Below are 14677 nucleotides of genomic sequence, written 5' to 3'. Positions count from 1 at the left end.
GATCCCTCCTGAGAAGACGTCCAAAGTAACCAAGACAAGTCTCACCATTCTCAATTCTAAGAAACGTTCTGTTTTCGTGCCAAGGCAGAGTGGCTTCTTTGTCTTCTTGCAGCCCGTGGTGTACTCGATATTATTTACCAACACCATAACTCAGAGGCAGTCTGCCTCTGTCGTTCCCACTCGTTCCTTATCCAGCTTTCAAATGCAATGTGAAGCTATTGGAAATACTATGGCTTGGCTTGTCAGGTGCACCTAGTCCTTAAGGTAACATGTTCGCTTTTGAACACTTAAAGTGATCTTATGCAGCATATGCCCCTTCTTCCTTTTCTTCCTCCCTTCTCTCCCTCCCACCCTCCTCTTTCTTTCTTCTGCATGAGCCGCCTGTTAGATATGTTTGCTCTCTCTCAAATTCTCTCTCTCTCTCTCGCTCTCTCTCATACAGTTAAATCTTATGCCAACACAAGCCTGTGTGAAAGTGTAGGGGTAGCGTCCCACCTATCAACCAGATCACAATCTGATGATGCCACCTTTGGGGATAGGTTTTCTATAAAAGATACAGTGAAGATTCTCTCCTCTCTTCGCTTTTGCCTTTGTCCTTGCTGGGACACTACGCCTGTCTCCGTAGGTGGCCCTATGTGGGCTGCTGCGATAGCTATCCATATCTTCTTTCTGTGCCACTCGCCTGCAACTCCAAGAGTTTGAAGGGGAACCCAGCTACTATCAGATCCATAGACTTGAGTTGGACTGACTGGGACTCCTCTTTATATAAAACCACTTCTTGATATCAAGTTATTTTTATACATATATGAGTATCACTGGTTTTGTATCTCTAGGCAACCCAGCCTATACACACACTCTCTCCCTAAACGGTGCTTTGAGTGAGTTACTAGGGTATGTTGGCTTTCCGTTCAATGGTGCACATGCATTTTGTTTTTGCTAATGGTTGCAGTCCTCACAATGTGACTGTGCCCTTTCCGCTTCCTCCCTGTGTTTACCATTGCCCATCCTCCTTATTTCCTCTCCTTTCCTGCTTCCATGGATGATGACAATAGAATTCAAGTAAAATGGAATCCTTTACAACCTCAGTATAGTTCTCACATGGATCAAATATTACTCCTGCAGAACACAGGCTTCCTGTATGAGCCAAATATTATTATTTTTAAAAAACAGACTGTATTCAAGCATCTCCAGAGCACAGGAAGAGACTGGTTCTTCTTAGCTTAGTCTTGGATTCAGAAACTGCCATACAAGGCATGAAGCAACAGCTGAAAAGCAGCAATGACGAAGTAAGCTGCTGGTAATGCACCCAACAAGCCTGGCATTATCTTTAGAACTGCTCCGCACTGAATCATCATCACGGTCAGACAAATTCCAAATGATCTTTGAGTGGCATTCCCTTCTTGACAGAAGTTAAAAACAGGCCGTGTCCAGGGGCCTATAGCATGTCCGGTCCATGGCTAGAACGGGAAGTTAGGACAGTTGCAGGAAAAAGAACACTCTCGGATCTTTCTTTAATAAAAGTAGAGATTAAAATGGGCTATCCCTAAAATGCCAGGTCTTAACATTTTTGCTGCTGGGCATGCTCTCTAAAAGGATTCATCATTTGTACTTTTTAATGTTATTATCTAGTGAAATAACTTCCCTAGTAACTGAGACCTGAGTAACTGATGTTTTTTTGCTGTTGTTGTTGTTAGATGTTCCTATTCAGAGCAGACCTATAAACACCAGAAGGAAACATCATCCAGTCCTGTGGCGTCTTCACATTTGTTCTATTGTTTTTGCACATTGTTGCAGCCACTGTGTCAATCCATCTAATCAGAGAACTTCCTCTTTCTTGCTGCCCTTCCACAGTACCAAGCACGTTGTCTTTCTCCAGGGACCAGTCTCTCCAAATAACATGACAAAGTTCACAAGACAAAGTCTCGCCACCCTTGCCCTTAAGGAGAACGCTAGCTGCATTTCCTGTAGGGGACATTGGTTCTCTGGCACCCCATGGCACTTTCAGGACTCTTCTCCAGCACCACACTTCAAATGCCCCTATTCTTCGGTCTTGGAACTAAATAAGATGTTTGTAGAGAAGAAATTCAAATGGGTTTTATTTGAATTCAGAAGTGTCCAAAAAGATTCCACAACTTCCACACAACCACGTAACCCCAAATATCTTCAGTCTGCTACTTTATCTACTACAACCACGCTTTCTCCTGCAGAATGGAGACTTGAAGGTCACTGCTAAAGGTCAATGTGCCCTTTTGGAGTGGTAATATTTCGAATCACTATCACTTTTAAATTTTATTATAAATATAACAAGACTCTGGAGAAAGGATAGGAAAGCTTTTCTAAAAGAATATGGAGCTAAAGTTCTCAGCTAGCAAAATTAAGACATTAGTGGTAGTTTTAGCAGAGATAAAGAAGAGAGCATTTGATAGCAAAGGTGAAAGTCAATATCACATCCACCAAATCCTTTTTCTCTCCAACTTATTTTAAAATAGATCCTATTAAGAAAATGGTATCTCTCAGTTTGTCGTCACTACATTGGTTATTTTAGGCTCACTTCTAGCAGCATGAACTAAGACTATTTCAGGTACCAATTTCAAAGGAAATTATGAGAGAGGTTGAAAGAACGCATTAAAAACAGAAATGCTTTACTTATTTTTCAATTTCTTAGAAATCGGAAAACCAAGAATTTACAAAGAGAAAGCCCATGAAAAAGAATAAACAAGGGTTTCTGGTAAGATGGCACCAATGAAGAATCACACACGTGAAGTTCCCATTGGATGATAACCGGATCAACAGGTATAGTGACCAATTCGAGCATTTGCATACAAGCCCTGGACTTTTGTCCGTTCTCCCATGGAGAACTAAGCTGTGCTCACCATGCGTGCATTCCCTTCTCAGTGCCCACCCACACATTACCTCCATTGTCAATGGGGCAGAGCCTGCCAGCCTCTTCCCCTTCCCCTAGTGTGGTGACTGGCCAGTGAGGGGAAATAGCCCAAGACAGTTGGAAGGACTGTACTCTGCCTACATAATATACAGGATCAATAAATGACGCTGGTAGATTTAATATATCTCTCTATAACTCAACCTTCATAACCTCTAGGACCTGCTTCATTTACTTCAGTAACATATACTCTCATTTACCACATAAAATCACAGTTTCCATTATCCTTTTCTCCAACTCATTAACAATTACTATATTTAAAAGGAAGTCTTCCTATGACTAATACCACTACTTAAAAACACACCTAAGCACACCTCTTCCTCTCACTCACCTAACACTCCCTCCTCATCTACACACAATATGTTTTCCAGCACCTATCTGATCTGCCCCTAACCTAAAAGGCAGCCAACCCTTGTCCTAAATATTCCAGAAGCCTATGCATCACGTAGTTCACCCACTATGTGATATAAACAACAGCCAACACCAACAGCTACCACAAAGAATCAAGGGAAACAAAAGTCAATTGCTGAAGACTATCTAAACCCAATGGATTATACAGAAAAGTCCTTCAATTGCCACATAGAGAATACAAAAAAGCTGGTGCCTGGGGACATATAAGAAATTAGAGGATCAATCCTGAAAACAGATGAAAATATGGAGATACTAGAATCCTCACAAGGGAAATCTAATTGTTAAGAAATGATGTAGCAAAATTAAGGAACAAGGTGAAAGATTAACAATAGAAGAAATGGAAAATCGAATCAGCGAACTTGAAGCTAACCAAGCAGAATTCAGCAAACAAGAGAAGCAATCAAACAAAAAAGCAAAAGAATCTGAAGAAGATCGGAGGATAATATGGGATAGCATGAAGGGAAACAACGTTCAAATTATTGGGGTGCCTGAACAGGCAGAAAGGAATAAAGCCTTCAGTTAAAATAATATAGTAATTCTTGGAAGAAAATCTCCCCAATATCACAAAGGAGGAAGAAGAAAGAACACCAATTAAACCCCCCAAAATTACATCAAGGGAGTTCAATTTGGTAAAGGAGAAGTGAAACTTTCTCTGTTGGCAGATGATATGATTTTATCTATTGAGAATCCTAAAGTGTCTACAATAGAATTACTGTAAACAGGCTGAAATACAAACAAAAGACCTGTATGAAGAAAACTACAGAACATTGTGAAAGGAAACCAAAAGATATCTACACGAATGAAAGAACATTCCATGTACATAGATCAGAAGACTCATTATTTTGAAAATGTCACTACCTTAAACAATCTACCAATTCAATGTAATCCCAGTCTGAATTCCAGCACCATTCTTCAAAGAAGTGGGAAAAAAAGACTTAGGAGCTTCGTTAAGAGAGGGAAAAGCCCAGGATAGGCAAAATCTGTCTCAAAGAGAAGAACAAAAACATCTTACAGACAGAATTTCAGACATTGTAACAAACCGTGTAAACCAAGAAAGACTAGCAACATGAGAGAACGTGTTTTCTAAGGTGAGAATCTATGCATGAGATTTTCAGCTGCTTCTTCCCTCAAACTGGGCAGCCTATTTCTTCTTCATAATCGGTCCTTAGTTTGGAAGAAACAAACACATGGAGTTAGAAAACCAAAAAATGTGCTGAAAAACTGGGGTTCGGCTTATACACGGGTCAGTGGCATGAATGGATGCCATCTGGTCAAGCCCGACTAACAAAAGGAGGAAATCTCATGAAGCCCGACATAGAGTTAATAGCAAAGTGGGTTGGAGATGCATGGGAAGACATTCCAGAAGACAGGGTGCGACGTGCCGTCCAGAAATGTAGCATTAGTAATGCTATGGATGGCAGTGAAGACTGCGCTTTGTATGAAAATGACAGCAGTGATGGTGATGACAGCGATCTCAGTGAGGACAGCGTCTATGATGACCTCACACCAGAGGAAGCTCTGCACTGGGATACGGAGGATGATGAGGAATCCAGGTTTGAAGGATTTTAACTGTTTACATTTTAGTTTGGTTGCTGATTGAGCTCAGGAATAGTACTCTTAAGGTATCATTGTTGATACCTTATTGTTTTTGTTGAACCTATTTTCCACTTACTGTGCTGGTTTACTAATGCTAAATGATTTGTCCTTTTATTTATGTTTGTTTATTTAAAACGAATATTTAAATACATTACCCCACGGATGTCTCAATTTTTAGTAATTTTATTTCATTTGTTTTGATTATTGAAACTCACCAATAGCTTCTGCATTTTCCACTCTAGGCTTATACTCAAGTCTATCGGTTTTTCTGGTTTCCCAGGTAATAATTAGGTGCCTCGGCTTATACTCGGGTCAGCTTATATTAGAATACATACGGTACTTTAGATTGGATGAACCCACCACAATTAGATACCACAGACCATTCATTGCCTAATTTTCAAAAGTAGATTGCCAGGCCTTTCTTTCTACTCCATCTTAGTCTGAACTCTCCCTGAAACCATTCAGTATCACAACACTCAAGTCTCTGCTGACATGAGCAGTGGCTGTACTTGAGTTGCATTGTCAGAAAATCTGGGATGGAAGGCAAGAATTCTACAATTGAACCAACACTGCCTACCCCTTGCAGTTAAACTATACTCCGTTGCTTCTAACTGATTTCACACAACATTTGATGCAATATTTGTACAAATTTAACAAACAGAAAACGCTCAATATTCAGTGAAGCTGCAAATGCTAATTTCATGGGATTTCTCTATTTGACAAAGGAGGAAAAGAGAATAAAAGATAGCTATTTTTTCCCACCCTCGGAGTTAGCTTCTGGTTAGCAGTTAAGTCTGGATGCAGCCTAAGGAGTCAGCTGTGACGGCATTGCCTGCGGCCCCCTTTGAGATTACAGATGTTTGGCAAGAGATGAAAGTGGAGCCCATTGTCCTGTACCGTCTCCACCACCTGACTTGAATAAAGCATCAGAATGAAATTTTGCCCTGGATATTTCAGTCATGTTCTAAATTGATATGGGTTGGCTTCATATAGTATAGTAATGGTAGGTCCATGATAGCACCATAAGCAAAACTTCCCCACGAGGTTGCAAATGGCAAACATAAACTCTGGGCCAGAAGAAAAATCATCTAACAGCGCTGAACTCTTAACAGTCCCACCAAAATGTAGTGTTACCTTACCATGTATGTAAACAAAGTAGGCTGCAAAACAACTGAAATTGTTTCTCCTGATATTTTCTACTCTGCTTTTACCTTTCATTGCTCAGCGTGTGGTTTCGCTTTCCCTCTAGCTGCTAAACAACTTGGTCAGGCATGTTTTTATATTACAGCCAATAGGACACCAATTAAAAACATTTTATAGTCTGCAATCATGTGCTTTGGTTGAGTTCGTTCTCTGAAAACTGTTTAAAGCTTCCTAAGAGCAGTTGCTGACCCACATCGAAATAAGGATCAGCTCTTCTTTTGCAAGTACATGAGTAATGCGTGCACAACCGACAAACTCATAAACAAACTTTTACTCAGAAAATAACATAAGTGCTCTGACTGCCCTTTACTTGTCTTAGCTCCAAAAACAAAAAGAAAAACCACAGAGTTCTGATTACAATGTTGGTGAAAACATGCCTGCATCGCACTTTGAAATAACAACAAAGATTTGAGTTCCTCAGCATTTCACAACTGGAATCAAGTCATATCACTTCCTAGGGCCAAGGCATCATTTCTCGCTACAACATACAAAACATCAAAAATAATTTTTGTTCGAAACAAAGTTTCCTCTGTCTCTTCTCCCCTCATCCCCTCTTTGGTCAATAGAAACTCAGAATAATCACTTAGTACTTTCTTAAAAGAACAATAGACTTTCTATTAAATGTGATTTTTAAATGTGGGCAAATTTGAAATAAAGTATGGCATAAATTTTCCAACCATTCCCAGACTGAATGTTACACTTAGTTTGTCACAAATTTAGAGTGGTAAATAAATGATTCTTTGTGCAACAATAATTTGGAGGAAGTTTTTAAGCAATGTCTCTATAAATTTTCCAGTCAAATACTTACACTAATAATTATAAGCTCAGAAGCCAGGAATATCATATCTAGTTATATAACTCAGTACAAGTATCTTGAGCAGAGCATAATCGATATTTAATAAGTATAGTGAATATTTAATAAATCCTTTTGAAAAACTAAAAATTAATATTTTAATGAGGTACAACTCAGGGATTATTCATTTATCCAATTAAATTTATATTGATGGAAATTTTTGCCATAAAAGTTAACCATTTCTCCCCTTTTCCAACGTCCTTCTAGGCAATTCACTTTACTATTAAGAACAGGTGAGCTTCTAAAGTTGATCTTTTGTAGCACAACCAAACCAAATCAAATATGCAACCATCTAGCCATTCTGACTGACGGTGACCTATAGAGCAGAGTTAAACTTCCTCTGTGATATTTTGAGACTGTAACTCTTCATGGGAGTTGCATCGCTTTCTCTTGGAGAAGTTGGTGGTGTTGAACTTCTGTCCTCAAAGTTAGCAGCCCATAAGTAACCCACTCCAATGAGATCATGTAAAAGGTTCCAAGAAATAACAATCTAACTGGACTCTGGATGGTGGTCTTAGCAAGTGTAGCTGCTAACCTAAATGCAGGCCCACCAGAGGAACCTTGTAAAAAAGACCTAATGATCTTCTTTTAAAAAAAAATCAATCATAAAATCCTATGGAGCATATCTCTATTCTGACACTTAAGCTCAGCATGAGTCAGGGTTAATTCAATGGTTTACATAATTTGCTCACAAAATGTCACACAATTGTAAATAAATATTCAAAGCGGATGTGATGTCCTTCACCTATAATCCCAGCCCCCCCCATAAAGAAAAGAATGAATCAAGTTAGTCAAACAAATAGTGAAAGGCAATGAATTCCAAAATATTATTATAAACCAAGTTAATAAAAGCAAAGTTTCCATTTTACTATTTCGTTAAGAAAATTTAGAAGGAGTGGCCTTACAAGAATAGAAGTCAGAAATATTTGAAATCTGTTTTAATCGTGGACTGTGGCAGCAATGGTGGTGCTCTGGATTAGACTCGGGGCTGCTAACCACAGGGTTAAGCATTGCAAACCCCTCCACTGCTCCTCCTTGGGACAAAGATGAGGCCGGCTGCTTCCATAAAGATTTATAGTCTCCGAACCCCTATACAGGGTCACTGTGATTCAGAATCAACTCAATGGCAATGGGCTTGGGTTTTTTGGTGTGGTGGTAGCTACTGGTTTTTATAGGGTTATTATGAGTTAGAAATGACTGGGGGGAGTAAGCCTGATTTTTTGCTTCCTCCCCAGATCAGTGTTCCCTTTACATTGGGCATATAGTTCTCCTCTCAACGTGATCCTTGTGAGACTGTCAACCATGGCACCTTCTTTTTCCATTCCACCTCATCTGGATCCCCTTGTCATGGGGTGGGGACATGACCCAGTCTGGTCCAAACTGCACTTTCCCCACTAGTAGAGCAGGGATGAGTGGATGGTCTGCGTCAGCCTCGCAGTTCTTAACTAAGTCTACATGCTGATTAACAGCTCACTGACTGCATATGACTCTTCTGAGTCACTGTGAGTCAGAAACAATGTGATGGCAGCATGTGTGTGCTTCTTGGTTTGGGTTTGACTGTATATGGAGAACAGCTTTCCCTTATCAGCCTGAATTATTAGTCAATTATCTCTCCTGGCATTTGTCTGAGGGAGGAGAAAATAAGTCAGGTAAGTACAGAAATGCCCAGACACATTGTTTGAGAGAAAGGACTATGACTAAATCTTGCGGGTTCGGCTTGATTTGAGTCAATTCCACTCTCTAGAACTTCCAATTGGATAAGCCACAGGGTCTCTTTTATTCGCTAATGCTAGTACAAGTTAGGTTTCTGTCACTTGTGATCAAGATTCCTAATACAAGGGAGGAAGCCTCGTTGCTCAATTTTTAAATAGGAGGCTGCTAACCAGAAAGATCCACTGTTGGAACTCGGTGGCTCTGTGGTTTCTTAGAAATGTACTTCTGGCAGACAACAGTCCAGAGCACCTTCCACTCTGTCACACCGTGCCATGGCATCCAATGCGGTGGAAACAAGAGCATGAAATCAAAGTCACAGAAAATCAGAAGTCTATTCAAATTTAAGTGGCTTCTGTCCAAAGGGAAGTTGATGGCTAAAATGCTCAAATAACGGGGTTTCAAAAAATGTGTAGAACAAAAGGACTGAAAGGACAATGGGACTTTTGTACAAACTTTTGAAACCCTCAACTACATTTTATCAATATCTTCTAAGGTTATTATGGATTTTATTTACTTCATTCCTGAACAAATGTGTCCATTTCCACCATACTCATGTGCTCATACTCAAAAACAAAGCAAGCTCCCTGTCACAGCGTCGATGGTGAAGGACAATGCCTGAAAGGGCAGGGCAGAACTGCCCTGGGAGTTTCCCATCTGCAACTCCAGCAAGTACAAAGTTCCATCTGTCTCCCCGGAAGCAGCTGTTGCTTTGGAGCTGCTGACCTTGATGCCACGAGGGCTCCGCGCTCTTACGCTTTCCTCTGAATCCTTGGAGCGCACATGGTTATGCGCTTGGACACTCACAAGAGGTTGGCGTGCATAGGCCACCAAGAGACACCCCAGAAGAAAAGTCTGGCAAACCCCTTCCAGAAAACCAGCTATGGAAAACCCTGTGGCGCCCAGTTCTACTCTGACACACACGGGGTCCCAAGGAATCAGAACTGACTTGAAAACGACGGTTATGTTTCTTACTTGGTTTCAAGTTGTGCTTCTTTGTTTGTTAAACTTCCCCATTAGTTACTTAGAAATTCTGGAATTAATTGCCATCTATGAGGCTTTAGGGTTTCTAATGCTTTTGGACCACATTATTTTGGAAATTCGTTTTGCAATGAATTCATCTCTTTTTGCGTAATACTTGTGAGGTACTCTACCAAAATAAACCAATCAAAACAAACAAGCAGGCCGGTGAAAAGATCAGCAGTAATTCGAAATAGTGACGCATCCAGTGGTTCGGTTCTTAGAAGACAGAGGGCGTGAGGGAGAAGTTTCCACAGAGAGTTTTGATTCTTATTCTTTCCATTATTATTCACCTACCTGTGGTTTTGTTTGTTTTTAATGTCTTCTTCCCACAGTGCTGCATTATGAGACATTGAGTGAGAACCCAGGGAAGGTCCATCTGACTCGCACAGTTCAAGCAAAGGTTTCATTTTCAAATAAATACTCTGCAATCACTCCCCAAATGTGTGTGTGTGTGTGTGTGTGTGTGTGTTTTACTTTATATGCCAAGATTTTCACACTAAAGCGAAAGTTAGAAGAACAGATACTGGCTTTTTCGAACAATGGGAAGTGAAAGAGAACAAGATGGGGAAGAAGGATTCAAAGTCAAAAATGTCTAACCTTAACATTTCTCTGGCCCACCAAGTTCCAAAGGGACACCCTATTCTGGAATTTCCCCAGCTCCGTTCAACATCTCTGCCCTTCTGCTCCATCCAACACTCAGAAACTGCCCCATGAGGGAAGCTGACGTCCCCCTAGCTGCTCCAAGTTCTTCACTTCAGACAGGGGAAGACTGGCCAAGTTACATTTGACTCGCCTCTATAGCCCTTGAATACTACATCCATGAGTTCTCAGTTTCTATCGATTTCTTTTGAAGTTTTCCCAATCTACCGTTTTATAACTGGTTTAATTTCTATCACAATAACAACAACAAAGCTAATATTCCCAGGTAAGGCTCCTTAGCACCTTGCTCTGTGAGATATGCACATTTTTTATCTAAAGGCTCAGCCCCGACACTGCTCATTCTTCAATTTTTACCAGGACAGGAAGCTTACTTGGTGCTTGAGATTTTTCTTCTTTTTTTCATTTTTAATACTTAAAATTTAAATAAAATTATATATAACAATAGGGAAATAGGTCTATACACATATATTTATATGTTAAGTATTAAGGTAGCAAACGGACATTGGGCCTCTACTCAAGTACTCCCTGAATTCAAGAACACTTTGAGTTTTTTTACTCTTTTTGCGATATTCTTTTTTTTCTCTAATCATTTTATTAGGGTCTATACAACTCTTGTCACAATTCATACATCCATTCATTGTGTCAAGCATATTTGTACATTTGTTGCCGTCATCATTCTCAAATCATTTACTTTCTACTTGAGCCCTTAGTATCATCTCCTTATTTATTTCCCCCTTCCCTATGAACCATTGATAATTTTAAAATTATTATTATTATGTTTTCATGTCTTACACTGACTGATACTGAGTAATGTCTCCCTTCACCCACTTTTCTGTTGTCCATAACCCTGGGAGGGGGTTATAGGTAGATCATTGTGATTGGTTTCCCCATTCTCCCCCAACCTTCCCCTGACCATCTTGGTATGGCTACTCTCAATATTGGTCCTGAGGGGTTTATCTGTGTTTCCTGCTCTTATCTGTACCCATGCACATGCCCTTGTGTACCAGATTAGTAAAGAAGAATTGGTGATCATGATAGTGGGGGGAGGGAAGCATTAAAGAACTAGAGAAAAGTTGTATGTTTCATTGTTCCTATTCTACACCCTGACATGCTCATATTCTCCCCACAACCCTTCTGTAAGGGACTGTCCAATTACCTACAAATGGGCTTTAGGTGTCCTCTCTGTACTCCCCATCATTCACAATGATATGATTTTTTGTTTTGGGTCTTTGATGCCTGATACCTGATCCCATTGACACCTCATGATCACACAGGCTGATGTGCTTCTCCCATGTGGGCTTTGTTGCTTCTAAGCTATATGGCAGCTGGTTTACCTTCAAGCCTTTAAGACCCCAGATGCTTTATCTTTTGATAGCTGGGCACCATCAGCTTTCTTCACTACATTTGCTTATGCACCTATTTTGTCTTCAGTGATTGTGTTGGGAAGGTGAACACCACAGAATGCCGGGTTATTAGAACAAAGTGTTCTTGAGTTGAGGGAGTACTTGGGTAGAGAAGCCCAATGTCCATCTGCTAACTTGATATTAAACCTAAAAATATATGTACTTTTTCTTTTCCCCCATTATTTATTTATTTGTTTGTTTGTTTGTTTATGTACATGCCTGTATTTAAACCTCTCTAAATGCCCTTTGCCTCCTAGTTCTTTCCTCTATTTCCTTTTACTTTCCTCTTGTTCCACTATCATGTTCAGCCTTCATCTCGGTTTCAGTAATTCCTCTCAGTTACATTGCTCTTGATCGAGTCATTTATAACCTTACATTCTGTGATGCTCATCTTCCCCACACGATCTTTGAAGATAAAATGGGTGAATAAGCAAATTTGGTGAAGAAAGCTGATGGTGTATGGCTATTAAAAGATATAGCATCTGGGGTCTTAAAGGCTTGAAGGTAAACAAGTGCCCATCTAGCTGAGGCAACAAAGTCCACATGGAAGTAGCACGCCAGCCTGTGTGATCACGAGGCACTGACAAATAAAAAAATCATATGGATGAAAATGAGAGAGGTTGCAGTAGAGACCTAGAGCCTATCTGTAGACAAGTGAATATCCCCTCACAGAAGGCGCACGAAGAAGGGACGAGTCAGCCAGGGCGCAGTGTAGCACCGATGAAACACACACCATTCTTCTAGTTTTTTACTACTTCCTCCCGTGCCACTATCATGAGCCCAGTTCTACCTGACAAATCTGAGTACAGATGAGAGCTCTAAACACACAGAATCCAGCACAGATAAACCCCTCGGGACTAGCAATAGGAGCACTACTACCATGAGGGTAGGGGGAAGGTAGGAGGAGAAAGGGGTAAACAATCTCAATGATCAACCTACAACTGCACCCCCACCCCCAGGGTGATGAACAACAGAAACATGGGTGAAGGGAGACAATGAGTGGTGTAAGATATGAAAATAATAATAATTTATAATTTATCAAGTGTTTATGAAGGTGGGAAGGTGGGGGAGGGAGAGAAAAAAAGAGAAGCTGATACCAAGGGCTCAAAGGAAAAGAAAATGTTTTGAAAAGGATATTGGCAACATATATATAAATGTGCTTGATAATGGGTGCATAAACAAATATGGTGAAGAAAGCTGATGGTGCCTGTCTGTCGAAAGATACGGGGTCTGGGGTCTTAAGTCTTGAATAAGCAAGTAGCCATCTAGCTGAGAAGCAACAAAGCCCACATGGAAGAAGCACACCAGCCTGCATGATCATGAGGTATCAATGGGATGAGGTATCAGACATCAAAGACCCAAAACCAAAAATCTCATCAATGTGAATGAGGGGGAGTGTGGAGTGGAGGCCCAAAGCCCATCTGTATAGATAGTGGACATCCCTCACAGAGGAGTCACAAGGAAGGGACAAGTCAGCCAGAAACACACAATATTCAGACTTTAATGCTTGATCCCCTCCCCTATCATGACCCAGTTCTACCTTACAAATCTGGCTAGATGAGAGCATGTACACTGGTAGAGATAAGAGCTCTTGCCACGCAGTATCCAGGACAGCTAAACCCCTCAGAACAGTAATGGGAGTAGTGATACCATGAGAGCTCGGAGAAGAGGCAGAAAGGAGGAACCTATCACAATGACATATAAATCACCCACCCCATGGGGGACAAACAACAGAAATATGGGTGAAGGGAGATAGTGGATGTTGGAATATATGAAAATAATAATAAGTTATAATTTATCAAGAGTTCAGCAGGAAGGGTGGGAGGGTGGGGGAGGGAGGGAAGGGAAAATGAGGAGCTGATACCAAGAGCTCAAGTAGAAAGAAAATGTTTTGAAAATGATGGTGGCAACATATGTACAAATGTGCTCGATACAAAGAACCCCCAATAAAATGATTTGTAAAGAAAAAAAACAATATAAAGTTTCCCTGACACAAAAGAGAAAAGAAAATTTAAGAAATTAATATCACAAAGGAACAACTTTATCTCTTTGTTAGCCTCAAGTCCTAAAAAGAAAATCTCTAGTTGTAACCCATAAAAAGACATGTTTGAAAAGATAATCGGCTATCTGCAGAATTATCAATCAAACTCTTTATCCCAGGCCTGGGGGGGGGGGTGCGCGAGGGGGAGGAATCCAAGGGGGAAAGAAGAAGGTCCGTTCACTTTTCTAAGGGAATTATAACAATTATTGAAAGCCCAAAATATAATAAAATTCTGTTTAAGGTACTGTGAAGACTTGTTTATTCAATGCCCAAATTATGCACCCTTTTGGGTTGTCCATCCTTTCTCCTGTATTGTAAAACTTAAGATACAATTTTAAAGTACTTAGCTTGAATCCAGTTATAAAAATATCTATTTACATAACAAGTTCCCCTAAAAAGGGACACAATAACATAGGTAAACTCCTAAAATAACTGAGCCTGTGTTCCATTCTGCATTTTGATGTGTTTATATATATTATGTGATTATATTGAAGCCTCCATTAATTAAAAAGGAAAAGAAAACCTACTTGCCACTAAAACAAATTCAGTGCATCTCTGTGTGTCTGAAAAACAGACTAGTTAAGTAAAAGTATTCAATGTCAGAAGAAATTAAGATTTTTTTTCCCTACAATAAACACCTAGAGATTAAAGGGAAAGGTTTAGGTTTGGCTTAGAGAATATATATTATTCACTTCCATTTTAGGATGGTGTTTACCAAAATATCATAAATGCTTAATAGCAACTGCTCCGAGTGCTTCCAGCACAGAGCAGTAAAATGAAACATAAACCTCAGCTGTGTGAACCCCTGCGCTTGGGCTTGCATTTCATCACTCCCT

General features: G+C 40.1%; 1 protein-coding gene across 1 annotated transcript in view; it reads right to left on the bottom strand.

The window, feature by feature from the left end:
- Positions 1 to 14677, bottom strand: part of ANTXR2 (ANTXR cell adhesion molecule 2) — a 169354-nt gene that overhangs the window by 130113 nt on the left and 24564 nt on the right. The window lies entirely within an intron of this gene.

Source organism: Tenrec ecaudatus, chromosome 3, assembly GCF_050624435.1.
Source record: "Tenrec ecaudatus isolate mTenEca1 chromosome 3, mTenEca1.hap1, whole genome shotgun sequence".
NCBI classification, from domain to species: Eukaryota; Metazoa; Chordata; class Mammalia; order Afrosoricida; family Tenrecidae; genus Tenrec; species Tenrec ecaudatus.
Note: the sequence above shows the minus strand (reverse complement) of the source record. Positions and strands in the feature narration are given on the sequence as shown.